Source organism: Dromaius novaehollandiae, chromosome 6, assembly GCF_036370855.1.
Source record: "Dromaius novaehollandiae isolate bDroNov1 chromosome 6, bDroNov1.hap1, whole genome shotgun sequence".
Classification (NCBI taxonomy): Eukaryota; Metazoa; Chordata; class Aves; order Casuariiformes; family Dromaiidae; genus Dromaius; species Dromaius novaehollandiae.
The window spans coordinates 43,675,849-43,697,976 of NC_088103.1; the positions used below are offsets into that span (position 1 = coordinate 43,675,849).

General features: G+C 38.5%; 2 long non-coding RNA genes across 3 annotated transcripts in view; one reads left to right on the top strand and one right to left on the bottom strand.

Moving 5' to 3' along the window:
• Nucleotides 1–4,979: 4,979 nt before the first annotated feature.
• The window catches only part of LOC112986314 (uncharacterized), a 38,505-nt gene continuing 21,356 nt past the window's right edge, over nucleotides 4,980–22,128 (top strand). For both annotated transcript variants that reach the window (XR_010389790.1, XR_003259980.2), the window contains exons 1-2: nucleotides 4,980–5,254; nucleotides 12,830–13,126. This is a non-coding gene — a long non-coding RNA (uncharacterized LOC112986314). The remainder of the gene's footprint in view (nucleotides 5,255–12,829; nucleotides 13,127–22,128) is intronic.
• LOC112986313 (uncharacterized) overlaps nucleotides 18,828–22,128 on the bottom strand; it is a 56,447-nt gene continuing 53,146 nt past the window's right edge. The window contains exon 3 of the long non-coding RNA XR_010389789.1: nucleotides 18,828–19,997. This is a non-coding gene — a long non-coding RNA (uncharacterized LOC112986313). The remainder of the gene's footprint in view (nucleotides 19,998–22,128) is intronic.

Consider the following 22,128-nt stretch of genomic DNA (forward strand, 5'->3'; position numbering starts at 1 on the left):
CCTTTGGAGATGGAAAATATAGTTTATTTAATAGTAAGCTATTTGCTTGTTTTAACAGAATGCCATTTGCATGAGAAAATACTTGTGGGGAAGCTGTTTCAGATTCATTTCTGAGTGATAAGGGCACAGGTATGCAGCTGTGAGTGCGTGAGCTTTCCACTCCCTTTTGCAAAAGATTTCCGCTTCTGGTCCTACCAGAGGAAGTAGCTTTGAAACCAGAGAATTGTTCATGTCAAGGCTCGTGAACACAAGTTTAGGAATGATTTGATCTTTCCTCATAATCAGAAGCATCCTCTAACTTCTGAATTCTAATTTATCCTTCTGAATTCTAATAAATTCTTCTAATTTTGGGGGGGGGCTTTCAGGTCCACCATAAAACTGGATTTTTTCTAACCAAAGGTCAGTGGCTTTTGACACTTGTTGCTACATATCTGTTGCTCTCCTTCCTAGTTTGGGACCAAAGACAAACGGGTGAGCCATAAGCTGGGCTGTTACCACATGCCTTTTTTGTCTGGTGGTAAAGCGGCCTAGAACAGGGAGACTTGGTCAGAACTGCCCTTGTTGGATAGGTTTCAACCTAAAGTCAGAAGTCTGTGCTGAAGAAAGGTTTCTCTGTTTTGTTTTCTCCCTGCATTCATATGCACACTAAGCCAAGAGCAGCCTGACATTACTCTGCAGTTTCTTCTGAACATGTTGAGATAAGTCAGTGCCCTTGAGCATTAATAGCATTTATTAGTTTTTTTCCCTTGACTGATAAAATTCCCCCAAATGCCTTTTTTCTTTCTATTTTTAATTCTTTGACTGATCTGATATATCTTTACATCACTTAGGCTATATCTAATGTGGTCTTTTTCAGGAATAAAGGAACTTGCAAAGCCCGTTCACTCAGATAGCTAGAAGCTTTGTAGTCACACAAGCACAGTGGATAAGAAAGCTGCATGCTAACTTCCACACGTTCATTTCCCAGCCACACTGCTCTCTGCATGTTCCTACTCTCTTCTTTGTGCTGATGCTCCTGTGAGAGTGTCACGAAAGAGGTCAGGTAACTGAAGTGGCTGAAAAGTAAATGGTTTTTGTTTTTGTTTTGGATTCTTTGGGGGGGAAGGGGGGTTAGGTTAACATTTGACTGGGTCATTTTCCTGAAATGGTTCACAATATGCTTACAAAGTGCTAGGGCACACTTAGGAGAATACAGATGTGAAGGTGGGTGGTTAGGGTTGTCTGGCTTTAGATTGCTTGTGCAGACATAGAGCTGCACTCTTGCAGTTATGCAGAAGCAGAATTAATAAAGTAGACTATGTTATTAGAAAAGTCACTTGTAAGTCAACTGATTGAAATCTCTGGGGAGAGCTGAATGTGTGAATAGTTTATTTTTTATTTTGAATTACAAAATTTGAGTTATGACAGCTATATTTGGAGATATCAATAAAATCGTTTGGATTGTAGGTAGCCTATATCAGATGTTCATGGTGTGTCCCATCAGTGGTTAGAAATCAGTAAAAATGGCAAGGTGTGAAGTTACAAATATCTGAATCTTTTTGTACATTGCTGTGTCCTCATTTCAGTAGTTTCTTGCATCTGAAATTTTAACTAATATCTTTAGTGATTGAAGCATCATATCTTGACTTCCAGTTGTTTGCCTACACTCCCTATCTATCTAGTAGGACATAGAACAACTGGTTGATTTCACTTGCAGTACCTTTTTTTTTTTTTTTTTTTTTTTTTTTAAATTTCTGACACTCCAAAAATGGAGTTTTAGTTCCGCAATCCATGAGGACTGTTTTGCCAATCATTAGTATTGGGTTTTGGTTTTTGTATGTTACAGTGCTACACAGGACTTGCAGCATGCAAAACAGAAACAGCTCATTCCTCCAACATTTGGGAGAGAAAGCCAGGCATAGCCATTCTTCTAAACTGGAACAATGTGAAATATATTAATTCTCCCTTCCCTTTAGAAAAATAATGCTTAAGTACTTATCAAAATGAAGAGACTTTTCGTTATGACTGTTTCTCCCAGTTCTGTTTTATGGTTTACCTCAGCATCTGTTTTCTTTCTCCAATCTCCAAAGTTAAGCCTGCTTTTAATTAAAAATAGGCTGAAAGGCAGATTCTTGCACTGCAAGAAAAAGCAGCCTTGCTAATATGAAAAGAGAGCATGAAGGTAATTTGTCAGTGATCACCTGGTCCTGGATGAAAATTTTTTTGGTAACAGCTTTTCCTCCCAGTAGGACTAAGCCAATATGTAGGGGGGCTTTTATTTTATGCCACAGCCATCTCATAAAAAAGCCAAGACAATTTCTTTGAATAAAACTGAAATCATCTTTCTGATTGCTTTGCAGGCACATTCCTCAGCCACAAAATTATTTGCAAAGAACATTCTTCCCTTTCTCATTCCACCATGCTTCCATTTTTGCCGTACATTTTAAAATATTTGTATTTCTGTGAAATTCCAGTGCTTTGTAATAATCTCTTATGTGACACCTATCTGAACCCAAGAGATACTTTGAAATCATTATCTTACAAGTTAGCATCCCAGGCACACCCCATAGGTAATCTGGTTCTCAGTATTCTTCAGTTTTTATTTAAAGACACACCGAAACAGCTTTAAAAAAAAAATAAGATGAAAAAAACAAGTGCAATACAGATACAGAAGAGGAGACAAAAGAGAAGTTCAGAATCCACAAAAGATGAATGAGATGACTGAGATAAGCTGGAGAGTCTGCAGAATAAGATGGGTATCTTTTCTATAACCTGAAGAAGCCAGAGAACTTGTCTTTTACCTTCTGAAGGCAGAGTGAATGCTGTGCTACTTTAATTCTGAGGAGGTCACTAGAGAATACAGACCACTCGAACTGAAAGGGTACTGTAGGGCAAAAGCACGTTTCCTGCTCTTTTAAAGTTTATGGTATTGCTGTGGAAGTTGCACCATCTCCTGACTAAGGAGCTTGGAAGGCAAGGGAGACTGTTGCTCAGCCAGCTTTGGATGTTACAGCCACATCAGAATTGTATGTTGCTGTTGTCTTCCACATCATTCTTGATGCCAGCCCTTAAATACAACACGCGCTGCAATGTGCAGCCAGGGAATGCTGCAGGTGCCTGCCAGCTGGAGTGGATAGGGAGAAACATAGAGCTTCCTATTTCAGTATACTTCCATAAGCACAAGACTCCCTTGATAGGCCAGGAGATAGTAATGCCCTGTATTTCATCATGACTCTTTGGCTACAATAGAAAGTCAAAGCAGGAAGACAGCTAGCTGACTTCTAATGTGAGCACATATATCTTACCCCCTTTTTATATACACAAAATAGGTAAGTTTACTCACTTTTAAATTTTCTATTCTCTTGTTGGACATCTCCCTTTCAGAAGCTTCTAATACAGATCAATCTCTGCATTATTTTTTAATTACCCTAACTTCTTCCCTTCCCCCCCCCCCTCACTTCTGTAAGCTCTCTCATGATCACTTTTCCTTTCCATATTCACTTTCCTGAGTCCTGGAACTCCTGCCCCATGGGGAGATTTAAACAAGTCACCATTAAAAGTTATAAGAATGTGTTGTTTCATTAAAATCAAAAAGGAAACATTGCAATTCATACAGGAGAGGGCAGCAGAGATAAGGAAATGGAGAGGCTGAAGAGGAAATTCACTTGCACAGTGAAATAATGTGAACTGGGTTTTTTTTTTTCCTTCCTACTAGAAAACTTTCACACAGATTCAGTCCTTAAAAAGTGTGACAGCTCCAAGATACCAGTCAAGCAGGAGCAATCTCAATTACGGATTTTAGTGTAATTTATAACTGGCTGCAGGCTGTTTGGAAAGAAGAACATCAAGAGTATCCAGTTTTCTTACAAGGTGATAAGAGTTGGAGTTGTTTTTAAACACTAGGCCACACCTCAGCTGAAATGTGCTTTGCCTTGGCAAGTAAATAATGCTCGAAAATGCATTAATGAGCATGATCTTAAACTACTCTGCATCTAATGCCAACAGAGTAAGGTTTGTTTTAAAGCTTGGTGGCTGGTCATAGTCAAGTCTAGTTCGACTTATCTCTGTGTTGAAGAAGCCTCTTTCAATTATTAATTATTTACAATAAAAGTGAGATTTTCTTCCTAGAAAATACTAAAAGCAGATCCAATGAACAAAGAAATTACAGCAAATACATCCTATGTTCAGGTTACAAAAGTAAGCTGTTTCTTCGTTTACCTAAAGGATCAGAGGATGCTGAAGCCAGTAATCCACAGTAAGTTGTTGGCACTATTCCTGTGTAGGAGTAGAGATCACAGTAGCTTATTTTGCATGTGTAGGAAGAAGAAAAGAGCATAGAAAATTTATGACAGGAAATTTTTTTTCTGTCGGTTTTCAAATGTACATACCTCAGCACTTGCTGGTATGGGTGGTTCTGGTGAATAGTGAGTAAACTAGGGAATTTGGTAGCACAGCTAATGAGAGGCAGTGAGTTTTGGACAATAGATTTGGATTCCTAACTCTTGCATCACTCACTGAACACTCTGCATTGGCTTCACAGCATCCCCTTTGAAGAGAAACCAAACTGAAGCTACTTCTCTTTCAGTGTACAGGCATGTTGCAATACTTAAAGCCCTGTATGAAATGATTCTGAACCCAGAGCAGTTTTGGTTTAGCAGGAAACAGTGCCCTGCGTTTTCAACTGGAAAACAAACAGAGAAAGACTCCCCCCCCCCCCCCGAAGCCTCTAATATTTCTGGCTAGAGATTACAGTCTCTACTGGTTTTGGTTCTTGAGGCCTAATTCAGCCCAGGCCGTAAGTAGGGTTTCATTTTAACTGTCTGAGTATTCCAGTGGAGCTTTAAATGAATGGTAGTTCCGGGGAGGTTTGTTCTTGTGCTTAAAGCAAAGCTGCTTATTTGCTAGATACAGTTTTTCAGGTAGCACGATCAAAAGTGCTGAGAAAAAAAAAGGACAGTGATGAAATTGTCCTTAAATAGCTGATATTGAAAGGATTTTCACCATTACCATGACACCATCTTCAATTAGCTTGTGCCACATTCTGACTTCCCCAGAGTCTCTCATTTCCTTGCCCTTTTAATATTGCAGGCTCATGAATTATGTGGGGTGGGGACCAAGGAAGGCATATTTCTATTTTTCATAACAGTCATACAAGACCCAACTCTAAATTTCTGAGAAAAGAGCACAACCTACCAGCAAGAGAATGCACCAGAAAAAAACAGAAGAAAAGTGCTGTGTAGTCTTTACACAAGAAGGGTTTGTGACAAACATGAAGGTAAGTATTGTGTAATGTTTTCTTTCAATAGACATAATTTATTTTATAAAGCAAGTAATTCTGTTTTAAAGCACAGATCTGCTAATACTCACACCCTGAGTCTAGAGATTTAAGAAATGATTATATAGAAAGTGCTTCTAGTCCTTATTGAATGTTTATTGGCCACATTCCAACTTTTAATTCATTCTGGGATCCTGTTTTGTTTCTGTCTGAATGATCACAGGATGGCAGTGTCTTAGAGCATTATTTCTGTCTGAGGGGAGATTAAATTTCGCTTGTGTTTACAGGAGTTTGAGGTTGGCACACTGCAGTGCAGAGAGGAGAGGAAAGGAAGGGTGCCCCCATGCCACACAGTTTTGAAAGCCTCCATATTCCAAACACGAGATGTTGTTTTGTCTTGGCTCTTTGGAGCTGTGCTCATTTTGGACTTGTTAACCCACAAGTCTGAGGAGATAGTAAAAAACTCTGAGCAATGGGTATTATTGAATCTGTCATTTGCAGATCTAGTTGGAAGCTAGCTCAGACTGATAGCAATTGCAGCCCAGGAGAATGATAGATAAACATGATGTAACCACTAGTGATACCAAGGGGAGCTCCTTTTCAAGAGGAATTCCTGATTCACCAATACATTGTTTTCTTGGCTTTTGTGTTATGAGAGATTTAGAGGTTAAAGTTCATTTCTTAAACCTTTGAGGTGATCCCAGCAATAAAACTGGGGCATTGTTGACAGGGCTACATCATTTCACTTGGTCTGTACTTATAAGACAGAAGTCTGGATTTTTTTCTTTTTTATTTCTGGTCATTTATGCTTGTATGATTCAGGAACACCTGATCTGAAAGAGTCCCTTTTGCCTGCTTTTTAAAATGTGTGTTTCTGATCTCTTCTTGCTCTGTAAATATGAACTTCCAAAGAGGCCTTTCAATAGATTTATTCACAGGTAAGTATAAATCTTTCAAGTCCACCTTGACTGCTGGGAAGGCCAGAATACTTACGAAGACAAACAGGCTGTGATTAAAAAAGGTTCACATCTTATTGGAACTTCCACAAAACTAGTTAAACCAAGCTTGAACACTGTATCTACTTGATGCACAACCACTTGCAGTCTGCATGTAGTACATGCACGCTTGGAATGGGACTTTAACTTGTTGCTCTGAAGAACCGATCTGACGATTAAAGCTACTGGAGAGTTATGGCTAGCAGAAGTAGGACTGCCCAGAAGGAGGGAATCAGTGTAGTTTCCTAGTGCCAGCAATAACATGAAATGAAAGTTAGGAAATAGTTTTACTTTCTTAATACTCTTCTAGCTATATGACTGATTTTGCCTGCTAAGTCTGTGCCCTGCTGAGGCAAAGGAAGCTGAACCAATTTTCCCTTATGGCTTAAGTTAACTTTTGTCGTTTGTCTGTTCTCCACCCCTGATCAGGATGGATATTCAAAGCAACCCTGGCAGCTGGACATTTTCTCTCTTTAGGCTGAGATTTTGAAGGGATCTGTCTGTGTAAGGGGCATTTTTGTTTGTTTGTTTGCAATGTACAAATGCAGTAATGTGATGCTCTGCATCAAGTTTATGTGAATGGGTGCCAAATTCACGTTATATGGGATCCACCCATATAACTTGGCATAATATTAAGAGTACTACTAATCTGCAAAATGAAAAAAGACACACACACACACAAAAAAAGACATGTTACTATTTTATATGTTGTTCCTGTATTTTTGGTATCTAGTAAGAATATGTTCATAGTAACCAAATGTATCTTTTTAGAGAGGTGCCTCTTTGTATACTAAGTATGTATCTGTCTTCCAAAACATAAAATTAGGCTTGATCAGAAAAAAGCAAAAAAAGCATAAACTGTTTTTATTTCAAAATTTCAATGAAGAATTGCATTTGTTTGTAGAGACATTTGACTAGCTGTACAGCTGTTTATAATTTTCATCACTATATTTTTAATTTTTTTACATGTTGAGCATAGCCCTTTCTTTGTCATATTGAATTTTCAGTTAAAATTTATGTCCGAATCACTACTAGCTTTGTTTATATGTATATAGGAGTAAAGAACCATACTTCATGGGCTGGGGTGTTTTCCTGAGACAGCTGTTTGCATAACATACAGTACTGTTAGGCACTCTTCTTCAGGGGCTTCTAGCCGTATTGCCACTTTCAGAAACAGCACTTTGGAGAACTTTATAAGTGTATTTATTTGTCATTATAAAGCTTCTTAGTGTATATATAGAGTGAGCAAGTGACTTAAGGTCTTGGCCAGTTTTGTTTGTATTAAAAAGCACGTAATTTCCCCACTAATACAAAACAAAACCAATATTTATGAAGCATAGCTATGGCAAGGAGTGAACATTACATTGCTCCAAGACTTGCTATCATCCTTGATTAAGTGCCAGAAAAAGCACTGTTGGAGCAAAGGACAGTGACAGTTTTAATGTTGTGTATCTCAGAAACTATTGTAGCTGGAAAGGCTGGAGGAATCCCAATAGCATAAGGCCTTCCTTTTATAGATTATAGTACTTCACGTATCATGACTTGGAAATGACATAACTTCAATCTGAATCACCCTTATTGCTGATTGTTTACTCAGCTACTTTTCAAGATAGTTTATTGCTACTCATTTTTGTACCCACTAACCATACAATAGTACTGGATTCTTACTTATGAGAGGAAATGGCTTTACTGCTAGCAAATCTTCCTTTCCTAGTGCTGTTGCAGTGTCTTCGAAATAATAAAATGTTTCATTCACGGAGGAATGGCTTATGCTGAAAGACTCAATTCCCTCCAAAAACTTTCCTTCTCTTGAAGTCTCTGTAGGGGTCCGTCCCAGCCAGCTCTTTTCTTATGTTTCATGCTTTTTCGATATGTAACTTTTGAAAATGATTTGCTCATCACTGTCTCTGGAGTAGACGATGTTATGGCAGTAATTATCTCAGAATGGATGCTTTGTCACAATTAATTGCTTCAATTAATGTCCTTTTGGATTTGTGGTCTTTTTAAATGAAATATGTATGTGCAAATCATGGGCTGCTGTTTTCTTTAATTTTCTTTTCCAAACTTTTTGTTATTTAAAATTGTTCGCTCTGTTTTCTCTGAATAACATTAGGTTACAGGTTCTCTATGGGAGTCCAGTTCAGGATTCAGCAATAAAAATGAGGGAAGAGTTAATTGCTTGGGTTCAGTCCCATAGTATTGTTCCGTCCTCTGACTCAATGAGTAAAATCTTTTAAATGAGATTGCTGATGGGAATAGTTGTATTCACATGAGGTGCATAATCTGCAGGAGAGCTTTTCAAATTCACTGTGATACATCTTCAGAGTGTAACTGAGTGTAGCTCTACTGAAGCCAATTGCATACCAACCAAGGATCTGCCTGAAGATTTATGTACAACTCCCTCACTAAATTCATTCATGCTAAATTATTCAAAGAGAATGAAATGAAAGGGCATGTTAAAACAAAAAAAAAAAAAAATCAGGAAAGCAAATTCATATTTGCTTTGAATGTTTGTAAGAAAGGATTAGATTCTTTTCTGCAACTTTTGGCAGGTTCAGCTCTGGCAGTAATTATTCATAGCAAAGATGGATTTTGTATGAGAAAGAAAGAAAATGCACATAATTCCCAGGGAGTCTAGACAGTCTATGCAATTAAATTGATCTCTGACGTCTCTGGACTCTGGACAGTAGGAAAGGATAAAAATGAAATTCACATTCAGTATTCATAAATTCTTAAGGCCATCTAGTCTTCCATGATGCCATGTGATTCTGCATCTGCTCCATAGTTGCTGGTTGGGCAGGAGCCCATCTTTCAGAAAGATACCCAGTCAACATTTAAAGTCTCATTTAAAATTACAGTGTCTGCTAAAAAATGTGTGCTATATTTCCAGACTGAATTAGTCTAGCTTTAGCTTCTAGCCATTCATCGTGAAGTCAAGCCGAGGGCATTTCTGTATGTCAGGTCCAGAGATCTGTTGGATGCAAGCCAAGTCTGATCCTCTTAGCACAGTTGATTAGTTTAGACATAGTGTTTTGCTATCGTGGTTACCTGGCTTCTGAGTCAGAGTTGATTTGCACTCTGCCAGCATATCATGTAGGCATGCCTCAAAATTTCCACTGCTGCCTTCCCCTGGTTACATAACTTAATCATTTCACTTCAGAGTACAAAGGGCACTGTCTTTCTAAGACAATGTTTGTAGTGAAACTCAACATTTCTCGTGCCTTTGTGTAACAGAGTTTATTTCTTTCAAAGACCCCTCCTGAAGCTCTGCATGTAAGTCTTGCCAAATGGCTTGCTGATCTTTTCCTGCTTCCCACTTGGAAGCACTTTCATCAAGGCATCATTTTACTGATGTCTGTCTGAGACCTGCCTGAGAGCTGAACTGAGATTTTCATTGTGATCATATTTCAGTTTCTGAAAATCATTTCTGGACTTCCCAGCAGTAGTGATTCCTGCAGCAGACTCATCCAGCAGTCTTTTTAATCTCAGACAAGGTATCTACCCAAATCAGAAAAATCCAGGCCTGGATACACTCAGAATGTTCCCTATGCACCTAACTGTTACAGTGCAATCACTCTGATGTGTCCTTAGTCTCACATTCTGTTGGCATTTCTAGACATAGAAGCAGAAGTAAGTATTAGGTTGCTTTCCATTTCTGCGTGCTTTCCTAGCACAAAGTTAAAAGCAAGGAACCCTCCACACTCCCCTTCTATGAGGCAGCAAATTACTTGCGTGTTCAACACTGCTAGTCACAGAATGAGACAAACGTTCCAGTGGCAGTAGTGACTGCCATCAAGGAATATGGTTCACTTCAGATACTGTTTACAGACCACTTAATGGAGAGTCTGACATGTATTTGGCATGGCACTGTAGAGATTCACTTACTTTGTCCCATGCTATCAAGTGAAATTCAGAACACAAATTCAAATTGAATGGAAGCATTATGGAATCATTAGAGGTTGCTGATGGATTTGGGCTTTTCCTTTTTGAATGCAGAAGCTATCATCTCTCCTTGCTGCATCTCTTATTAGCTATCATATTTTCACATTATGTACCAAGCAGAATCCTTTTACTGTGACCATGTTCCAAATTAAACTTTAAGATTCCAGGAAAATTCTAACAAATGTTTTAAATCAGTCAGAACTTAAGCTAATGAAAAAGGCGGGAGAAATGTTCCTGCTGTGGCATTTATGTTTCTGCTTACAACACAGTATCACTTTCATCTGAAAGGCTGGCCTAAGTTATTTATGTTACATATAACAGGACAGAAGTTTAAGACAAAGCTGAGCAAATGTCAAACAATTTACCATGGAATGGTTTCTTGTTAGGAGTCTCAAAAGCAATGCCCCCCTGTTTTCTGGCAGGAAGAAAATGAAGCAGGAGATGAACATGCAGCAAGTCACTTCCTTCTTTTTCCCTCAGCTTACCCATTTGTAAAGTGAGGGTGATTTCTGTATTCCTATGGCAAATTCTCTGAAATCCATAGCTAAAAACTGACTGTAGGATTTTACAAGGGCCTAATGGCAGATTCAGTCAGAAAAGACAAGCTCTATATCAAAGTGGATGGATTATCATATACACTTAATGTACTTTATTGTATAATCAGTTGTTGCTATTACAAAATCATAAGGCAAGAGAAAATGCTGCACTGGTAGTATTTCCTGAATCTTTATTTATTATGTTCTTCGGTGTGTACCTCTCGCAAACACTGCATATGTTTGGCCCTGCTATTTAAACCATCACTGGTCACTACAGGTCACAGTGTAGAAATGGTCCTAAAACATCCCACTGTGAACAGATTAGAATTCCATAACAAGCTAGTAGCAGAAGAAAACACATATAAGCCACCTGTAAATATATAAGCCATTTCTGAATACATTAGGGCCAGAAAAGTGTTCTTGTTAGTGAAATGCACAAAGCTGCACAGATGAGTTTTTCCAAAGTAGCATAGATCTTCTCAACAGACAGGTCAGGCTCTTTCAAACAGACATAAAGTTGGTTAGCTTCCTGAAAAGTAGGACAATCTCACTAAAAAATAAGCAATAGAGATCATCTTAGGGCAAGATAAATTAAGGGTCTGGAAAAACTTGTACACAGAAAATTCTCCTTGCTTACAGAAAGCCCTGACTATTCCAGGGCTGTCTGGCTCAATTTTGATGAAAAATATGCAAAATTCACCAAAATCAATTGTGCAGTAAAAGCAGCACTTTTCCAGTAAAATCTTTCATGTAGACAGGACAGTGGTGCCTGGTGAGACTTCCGTGCATATGATTTTGAAGCATGATGAATACATTCTCGGTATTTGGCTGTTTGTGGATTATTTATCTACACTTGAAGAAAGACCAGTGAAAAATCAAAATATTTGCTGAGGTAATGATAGTGTTGTTAAATAGTTTTATTTTACTGGATTTTTTGATAAAGATTGACCAGCTTAGAAATGCAGACTGACATTTAAAAACTTTTGGATTATTAAGCCCTCTCAAGCTTTTGAGGTTTTTGTTTAAGTGAAGACAGCTAAGCTGTGTTCCTCATCATTTATCTCTGGTGTATTCAAATGCGCAACAGATTAGCGATGCCTGTTTTAGTATTGATGAAAAGCAAAGAATGCATTAGAATGCCTTTATCCAGCAAGGGCCTGGTTTCCTTTGCTAACTTCCATTATTTTCCTTCTTATGTGAAATTGTATTCGTACAAACAAATTGTGAGTGGAATATACTACAAGCACTAGGCCTGATCCTAACAAGTTTAAGTTTATTGGAGGTTACTGTTAATATTTTTTCACTGGCAGCATTTTTGGAGCCCATATTTAAAACACTTACCAAAAATAAGTCATGAACTATTTAAGGTGATAACTTTAGATTCCCTTTTATCCCTCTAGAGAGCCGGGCCTAAATTAGAAAATCCGCTCATACATTTTGATTTTTCTAAACAGGTAACAAATCTGAATTTCATTAAAAAAAAAAAAAAAAAAAAAAAAGCTCTGCTACCTCCACTACTATTTTTTCCTTATAATTTCTTTCAGATATACAGGATATGATAGAACAAAATTAACAGACAGATGAAATAGTCCCTTTTGAGCTTTTTGGTAGTGTCCTTCTAGGATATCTAAAGTTTATGAAACTTTATTGTATGGCAGCAGGGAAAGAAATTATAGAAGCCGAGGCTTACTAAGCCTTCACTCTAGAATTCTACGCTGTGACATGTGGAAACAAAAATACTCTTTCCTGCCATGGATGGTCATAATATACTGTGAGGTTTCCTACTTACTATACTAGCTGCTCTATTGAGGAGCAACATTTACCACCCACAGGAATTTGTTTTACAGTGTGATGCTTTGTACTTCAGCATCTAAGTTTTGGTAGGACAGATGTTTCATGACCTTCAGACTGTTTTTGGTCCACAGGATACTAAGACATTTGTGGAGGTCTGTTTGATCTGAAAGTAACTCTCTATTTCCATCTGGTATAATCCAGCATATTTCTTTACCATCTTCTAAAACCAAGTTATTTGCTTTTACACTATGCCCTGGAAAGTATTCATAACTTACAATCAATCTATGAACCTCTGTTTCTGTTGGCAGATGTTCTGCTTCTGTGGACCTGACAATAAAGGCATCTTTCCTGTAACCAGACCTCAGCTGGAGCAGATCAAAAATTGAGAGATGAAAGGTCAGAATTTGAAAGATGAACAAAATATTTCATTTTCACTAGAAAATGTAAATTGTGTGGACTGAAATTTCATAGCAATGCATCTGATTCCGAAAGCAGATCTTACTAAAAAGACTGTCATGATTAGGATGTAACTTGGTCAAGAGAGGACACTAGAGCCAACTCGGAAGGTCAGCAGTTCCACATACCTGTGAGCAGCTGACAACCAAGTAAGTAGCTGGCTGCTAACCTATTAAATGTTCTGAAATATTTGCTTTCCCTTTGCTTCCCCTCACCCCAAAATCCACAGGAAACTTTTTGGTTTTCCAAACCAAAGCTTTTCCAGAATGAAATTTCTGTTGTAATTCCTAACTTAAGAACCCCTCCCTTCCCTCTCTGTCTGTCCCTATTTCCTCCACAGCCTGTCTACAGCTGGGACGGAGAGTCAGCCTTAAGCCCTATTACATCTCCAGTGACTCAATACATCACAAAAGTACTTGGCAATGTCTGCTAATGATCATGCAGTAATGTGACCAGTTCACCAGACTTTGAGCCAGTGCTGGGACATGAAGTTAAGACAGGGAGTACAGGGCATTAGCCAATGCTATTCTCACCAGCTCCAGAAAAGTTTTCTCTGAAATGGTTTATCCATACTCCAAATTGGATGAAGCCAAAAAGGGAGCACTAGCTTTAAGGCATACACAGTATATACTTAATAAAATAAAGCTTTCAAGAAAGGAATGTATGATCTAATGCAATCCTAGAGCAACAGTAACTCATGCTTCAACAAGTTGCATGCATTTTAGTGTCTGTGTCTGATAACTTGCCCCTACTTGTCAATCATAATTATTTCCCACTAAATGAATGTTCAGCTCTTAGTGGTCAAGAGATTCAATGCTTGAAAGAGCAACCCCTTGGCTGTCAACTAGTATATTTCCTGACGTGTAAGTTACTCAGGTAGCATGTGAACTTAGCACAAGTTCAGCTGTTATTACAAACCCCTGTTGGATGGTATATGCATAACACAAAGTCAGAAGAAAAGTCAAACTGAAAACAAAACATGTTTCAAATAGCTGGAAACAATTAGAGCTGAAAGCAACAGGGCATGTGATACTATCTTTGTCATCCGGAAGCGAAAATTGCCGAGGGAGTGTTTTTTTGTTTGCTTTTTTGTTGTATATGTAATTCTCCCCCACCACCACCTCCCCAGAACCTAGGCAAATATACACTAGGAACAGTGCAGGTTGTTTGTCCAGGGGCAGAAGATTAAGCATCTGACTTCTTATGGTCTCTTTCATTTTTTGTCTATATAAAGCATTTTCACTGTCTGTATAAAATACATTCTCTAGTTTAGCTTAAAAGACTTTGCCCTCAGAGTCCAAATTGGCATCCAGATATTCTACTGTTTTCAGCCATAAACAGCTTCACACAGATGATACATCAGAACTATTAAAAGCTTTTGTAAAAGGGGAAGACTATGCTCCTGAGTTATTTGAAAGTTCAGGAGGTGAAAAACATTTCCTGCTTCTATAAATGCCCTATTTGAAATTAAAGAATTTCATTACAATGGTCATTTGGAAGCTGTGGCTAGCAGTTATCACTTTAGGTGGGAAAACTGATTATGGTTTTGACAGTAGCAAAATAACAGCTTATGTATGAGATCGGTAACTAGATTGGTGACTATCTTCATAAAGGTATAGTTCTGTCTTGAACTGAGCTTTCCTTTGGTGTCAGCATGCTTTGTAAAGAAAATATTAAGGCGTGAGTTTAAACATCAGTTCTCAGCATGTGGGTTCTTCATCTGAATATTCCGAGAGAAAACTTAATTTTGAGGGGCAGAGGGCAGATGAGGGAGGGAGAATGAATTCTCAGTACTGTAGGGATCATAGGAAAACTCAGATTGGAAGGGGTCCCAGGAGGTCTCTAGTGCAACCTCCTGCTCAAAGCAGGGTCAGCTCTGGGGTCAGACCAGGTTGCTCGGGGCTTTAGCCAGTCTGGTCCTGAACACTGCTAAGAATGGAGACTGCACAGCCTCTTGGGGCAGCCTGCTCCTCTGCTTGACCGTCCTCATGGGGAAAAAGTTTTTGTATTGGCACGTTAAGCCACGTGACTCTGGGTATTTGAAATCATGAGGCAAATGTGATCACTAGTAGCCTTTCAGACTCTTCCCTTTCTGTGAGATGTGAACCTACACCATGTGCCTTTGAAAGCAGTGCTTGGTCATTAGACTACTGTTTTGGGAGAGAGTTTATCCATTCTGTCCCGATGGAGCTATTGCAACTAATATCATGCATTTCTCAGTCAGAGATAAGGCAAGCAGGAGTCCATTGATTGAAGCCCTTGCTGAAGACAGCAGACAAGAATTCTGGCTGGCATTTTGCCAGCATTTCAGCTTTCCAGTATTTCACATGGGGTATTACCTGGCAGGCATGTTCTGTTATTGCCTGTTAGATTGAGTCCATCAAGCAGGAGGAAAACGAGTAATGGATTCATAGCACCAGATGGAGTTTTTGCAATAGCTAGTTCCTGTCTAGACTCAATGAGTTTTAATTGTGAAAACACAGCTTTTCTAGAGACTTTTGGTGCCTTCATCATCATAGAACACCTCATCAGGGTTTGAGAGACTTTAATTTTTGCAGTTGGGTAACTGAAGTGGCAGGTAAACATCAATGCCTCTGTGGTCTAGGGCTTCTCTCAGTAGCAGCCAGAGCTTTTCTTGTTGATTCTGCGCATTCAGTCAGCTACCAGCTGTGACTCTTCTAGCTGGGTCGTGGACTTCATAGCTGGTGCGCACTGGGGACAGCAGAGCAGAGTTTTGCCATTTGTTTTGCCTCCTATGCTGCAATGGTGCAGCAAAGGACAGAAACTGCATTCAAATTAATTCTGAACTTTAAACACTAAACTAACTAAAGAGATGAGAAAGCACATGGGTCTTTTCAGACCTTGAAGTGTTTGGCATGCAGATATTTGATGTCTCAGTAGGATTCCTCCATATTTAAATTTAAGCATCTGTTTAACATTTTAGAGTTAAGAATTCTGAATATTGTATAATCATCTCTCTCATGTTGGTACCTGTGATAGTATGTATATATTATTGATACTGGCTGTCTGGAGGTAATTTGAGCTCTGTTGATAAGTTCCTAGGGTTTTCTTCTTTTTTTCTTTCTTTAATGTTATAGAATTTAGCTTAATATACATATTAAGCTAAATATCAGTACACAAATACCAGTTTCTATTTGTCTATTTGAGCTTGTTTGTTTGCCAGTACTGACTCCTAGGAATGTCCCTTACCTGCATAGACAGTATGTATCCAAAATGTGACTGACTTTTAACACCCACCAGTCATCAGCCTTTATGGTTACTGGTTAATAAATTATTTGAATAAGAGATTTTTTTAATGTAAAGAGTTACAATGTGATAATATATTTTGATGATCTTTTCTATGACTTGTAGATAGGGCTTTTTATTATTGTTTACATGTTAAAAATTAGCATAAATAAATTGCCTTGTTTTCTGACACTTGAAGAAAGACCAGTGAAAAATCAAAATATTTGCTGAGGTAAGGACAGTGTTCTTAAATAGTTTTATTTTACTGGATTTTTTGATAAAGACTGACCAGCTTGGAAATGCAGACTGACATTTAAAGCTTTTTTTCACAGCAAGGCTTTTTTGTAAATGCAAATTTTTTATTTTAAAGCATTAAGGGAATCAGAGCAAGTCCTAAAAATGTGTATTCAAGCAAGTGGTCTTTACCTTCACAATCCTGTTACTATAGATGTGACTACTCAGATGACTGAAGGTTGCAAGATTGGATCCAGAGTAAATACTTGATTTAGTGGGATAATATTCTAAGTGCTTTGAAATGTTATTCAGGGTAATAATCCAAAGTGTACTTATAATTTACTGGGAAATGTTTGCTGTTCCCAACTTACCTTTTTTTCCTTCTATTGGTACTATTTGATATATACTTACTCTAGCCCAATGTATAACATAAAGTTATTTTCCACTCATTTTAAATGCTTTCAGATTAAACAACCATAGCTTACAATATCATTGTTTTCTTTAAAAATCAAAACAAAACCCAAACCTTTTCAATTTCTTTCAACATCAAAGAAAGGGCTTAAATTTCGAAATTAAAAAGTAAAATACAAACACCGAAGTTTAGTCTGAGCCATGAAATGGATTCTAGTATGTTCACAGCTGTGTTTCCAAAAAGTTGTTTTGAAGACACTCATGGCGAAATCTAAGGAACCATTTACATACTTCTATCATATCAGCTAAGAAGTAGGTGAACTGGTCTTTCTTGACTCCATATCTTCTAATTCTGCCAAAACTGTGCAGAGCACTTCAGGCTTTTGCATATTCTGTTCTGGGATATCAACCACCTCTCTTGTTGAAATTCAATTATTGTGCAGCCAAGAATACCAGCATTATGGAGCTAAATGGAAAGGAAGTGGTACTTAGGCTTGTGGCCAAGGCGACTTTGGGGATACTCGTTTGGTCCCCATCATTGTTGTTTCTGTCAGGTGGAGTCAACCTGCTTGGGTCTCTTCCAAAAAAATGTAAGAGGAACAATTATTGTGTTTAGGCCAGTTGGGCAATTCTGGCCACAAAGGTTTAGGTACGGCATGAATCTCTCCATGCTATGTCAATTCATCTTTAACTAAGGGTCTCAATTCTGCAAATACATCTCTTAAATGTTGTGCTTTCTGTCAGGAGTAGTCCTGCTGAAAGATATTATTACTGAGTATAGCATATATATTTATATTTTCTAATATGGTATTTGCACATCCTAGTAACTGCTTGGTTTTTTAAGAAAATGATTAAGAAAATAATTCTCTACAAATCTGTCCTAGGACATTTAACTGTTTACTCCTTCAATAATATTTAAATTTCTCTCTAACACATATAAACTCTTCGAGGAGCTATTTACCAACCTGTGTTGCATTTTTGTGTGTATACATGAATGCAAAACACATGCACAGCCAGCATTTTTTTTTTTTTTTGTATTGTACTTGGGACCAGATATTTTTGCTCTAACTGGACTGAACATGAGCTTCCATACATTTCAAGCAGACTTTTCAAAGAAAAGAGGAGCCTGGTGAGTGAAAAGGGGAGAATGCACAGAATCCAGCCCTTTACCTTCATCTAACTTATGAATGCCTCAACAGATTTATTTTGTTTTGACTATGATGGTGAAAACAAATTCACTGCTTCCTTAGGTTGAGATCTTATCGAACAAACTTTAGTACAAAGTACACCTTAGATTCAAACTATAAACCCTTGAAAACAGAGGCTTATAAGGACACTGCTGACAGAACTTTTAGTATTGCAGCAGAGTTGATGCCATTATAATTGGTTAAAATGATCTCGTTTTTTAAGGTAAAGATTTGGATCTGTTGTTACACAGTAATGTCTTGAAAATAGAGGGAAAACATTACCTAGGCTGACTCACAGAAGTGCTTTAAAAATGCTACTAAGATTTAAGGCATAATGTAAATCCTATAAATCTACTCTGCATTCTTTCACTGGGAATGACTAACTTTGATGAAAACTAGGGATTGTAAATCAAGAACCTAAATAAGGGTTTTTTTGACATGTAAATATAGATTATACATTAGCCATGCTCTGACTTGACTGCCTCTTGATTCCATAGGGCACCCACAAAGTTTTTATTCTTTATTGCAACAGTTTTGCTTATAAAAGCTGGTAAGCAAAAATTGTAGTTTAGCATTCCTCTTGGGAGAAACTATTTTGTAATGATTTGGGAGGGCAAATTGTTTGCTGTCTAGCTGTTTTGCTTTTCTGCCTCCCTATTCATGCGTCTGTTGCTTAGGATTTTGTGGGTGTGTGTTATCAAGGAAAGACTAGTACTTCTGAAGGCACTCATGCAACTTTCTAAACACAAATTAGAAGGAAGCTAACTAGAAGGGCTAACTAGAAGGAAGAACACACACACGCACACACACACACTTTTCAGTGTATATAGGGAAAGTTTGCTCTGTTTCTGAAGATGTTTTAAGACGTAGCTTCCATGCCAAATTATACTTCAAAATCCATTAAATGTCCTTAGTAAAATGCCAAAAGCTTTTCATCGTGTTATCACATATATATTTGACCATTTGCATCTTTGGCCTCAGCTTAATTTGTTTTCACATTGTATTCTTGTCTCCACAGTGTAATTCATACAGTACAATCTTGCACAATGAATACTCCCCTACTGCTCCAGCCGGCTTATCTTAACAGAGACCAGGCCTGCTGTTCTCCCAGCAGCCAGCTTACTTAACCTTATCTACTTTACGCTTCTATATTTAAACAAGGAGGGCTCTTTGTCGCTGAACTAATATAAAACATAACTTGACTAGATGGCTGACTCTTAAAGAAAGGGCATCTATCACTTTTATGTGGCATTTCAAAGAAGGAGGCTGAAAGACAAAGAAGGGAGTCTGTCTTAATGTAAAACTAGCAGTTTAATGATTAACTTCTCTTAACACTTAATCAGTTTATGGTAGAAAAAACAACAGTGCATTGTAAGTGTTACGTTAGGGAGTTTGTTGCACTGTCTGAAGTGATATAAAAACCAGATATGGCTGGTGTACAATAGTGTATGATTCATTTCAAAAGACACATGAATCACAGAATGGTTGAGGTTGGAAGGGGCCTCTGGAGATCATCTAGTCCAACCACCCTGCTCAAGCAGGGTCACCTTGAGCATGTTGCACAGGTGTGCAGGTGTGTTTTGAATATCTCCAGAGAAGGAGACTCCACAGCATCTCTGGGCAACCTGTTCCAGTGCTCAGTCACCCTCACAGTAAAGAAGTTGTTCCTCATGTTCAGATGGAACTTCCTGTGTTTCAGTTTGTGCCTGTTGCCTCTTGTCCTGTCATTGGGCAACACTGAAAATAGTCTGGCCCCATCCTCTTTACACCCTCCCTTAAGATATTTCTATACATTGATAAGATCCCCCCTCAATCTTCTCTTCTCCAGGCTAAGCAGGCCCAGCTTTCTCAGCCTTTCCTCATAAGACAGATGCTCCAGTCCCCTAATCATCTTCGCAGTCCTACGCTGGACTCTCTCCAGTAGTTCCATGTCTCTCTTGTACTGTAAAAAAGTAAAGTAAGTAAATGAAAGTAATACTTAAAACAGGAGGATGGGGAGGACTCCTCTACTCTTCAGGAGAAAGTTTTGGACTGCAGACCATGACCTTTTTGTACACTTGTGATGGTTATATCAGGCTGTGCAACCTCCTTGGACCTCAGGCCCTTTGTGGTTGTCTCAGGACAAGTGTCCTGCTTGTTCCAGAATCTCTGCAGACCCAAAGGAGAGATTTTGCTCTGCAGAGAGAAATGTGGAGCAGGGGCAGTCAGGCAGCTGCCCTCTGTTTGTGAAAGGAAAAGGACTTACTTGAACTGCTTGTGGATAGAAGGTGTTCCTTTGCAGGAACTGTCACATGGTGTGCCCTGGCTGCTAGGAGGCATTGAAAAAGGACTTGGGGAAATAATGCAGAAAAATATTCTTCTAAGAACTCCATTGTCCATTCTAAATAAAATGAAAAATGAACTGAGTGCCCCTGGATAGAGATCACCTAGTGGTGGTTCCAATAGGTGTTTCTCTGGGTTGAAGGAGGTGTGCATCTTCTGAGATGTGTTTCATTCCAAGTGTATTGTATGAGTCACTGCAAAGGACAGTTCAGACATACTTGCCTTGATTTACCTGGGATGGAGTTTCAACAATATGCAGTCTGTGTTGCCATGCGAAATTGCAGCTTGACTTTTGCATGCTTACGTTTTGGCCTAAACTTCTTAAAAGGTGTTTAAACTTTCATGAACCCAGCCTATGCTCAGGACAGGGGCGTCTTATTATTAAACACTTTTTCAATGTCTGTAACAGCTTTCACCCAAAGACCTTAGGACACTAGCATACACTCATGATTAACTGCACACTCTGCATTCTGTCCAGTAGAAAACACCTGGGAAAGCCATGTCAGCTCTGAATATACTTTCCCAACATCAGGACATTGTAGAGAGAGGGATCTGAACTGAAATCTGATTTAAAATACCTCAGACACATTTTGAGTGGCCCTTTTCTTTAGCATGATTTAAATCAAAGTCATAATAATGACTACTCAGGAAAAATATAGATACAATACAATATACAACTAAAATCTGTTTGATGATTACGTTGTGAGATAAAGGACAGTCCAAGGTTTAGACTGCTACTGTATGATTTGAAGACCTGTTTTCCAGGGTTTTCTTTCCCTATTACAAGATATTTGAGGAGGAGAAGGAAATTGTTATGCCTATTAAACGGGTAGTGCATTTGAAACAACAATACTTTCCTACAACAGCATTGAAGAATGACATCCATACCAATGTTAGCTAGAGATCACAGATAATACATATTCAGTTGCTTCTGTTGACTTAAGTGGTATTCTCTCAGCAGTGAAAGACAACATGAGTGCAGTGGTGGCTTCCCTGCCTTGCTTTATGGCCTTCCTGCAAAATAAAAAAGGCCTTGCAAACTTTGGGTCTTCTGTCTAGGTAACTGGATTTTGTTTCTGTGAATATATCGGAAGGCAGCTATCAACACTGATTCTTACAAGGTCTTCTACCTCCTTTCAATCTTTAGGACACAGCTAAGTATAAAACCACAGTGTTCCACAGCCGAAGCTTTCTGCCAGCTTTCTTACATGGCTGAAATTTTGTAGCAATATCACCTGTAGGTGTGACTGACAATTCCTAAAACCCCAGAACTTAGAGGTGGAAAAGACTGTTAGGTCACCAGCTCCATTTCCCTGCCGGGGGGGGGGGAAATATGCTGTGGTATTTCTGCAAGTCTTAGAGCAGAAACAGCTGTGCCAGTGCTGGTTGTCATTAGTTATTTTATTTGTGAACATAAGACTAAATCCTGGTGGTTCTGAGCACCAACGTCTTATAGCATTGGGATTCCTAATAGCTCAGTTCTTTCCAGATTTGGGGCATTACAGTCCGAAACATGATTTCCTGTGATCTTGTGTCCGGAAGAGCAGAGGACAATAAAGCACATGGATGAATCAGGTTGTTTACTCAGGGTGTAGTTTCTACAGCTGGGAATGGTTGTACAGCTAGATATACCCACTCAGTATGACACCTTAGTCTGGCCTTGCCTATTTTTAAATCAGAGAGGAGTTTTTCTATACTTAAGTGTATTGTTTCCCTCCTTACTACTTTTGTACTGTGCAGATCACTGGGAC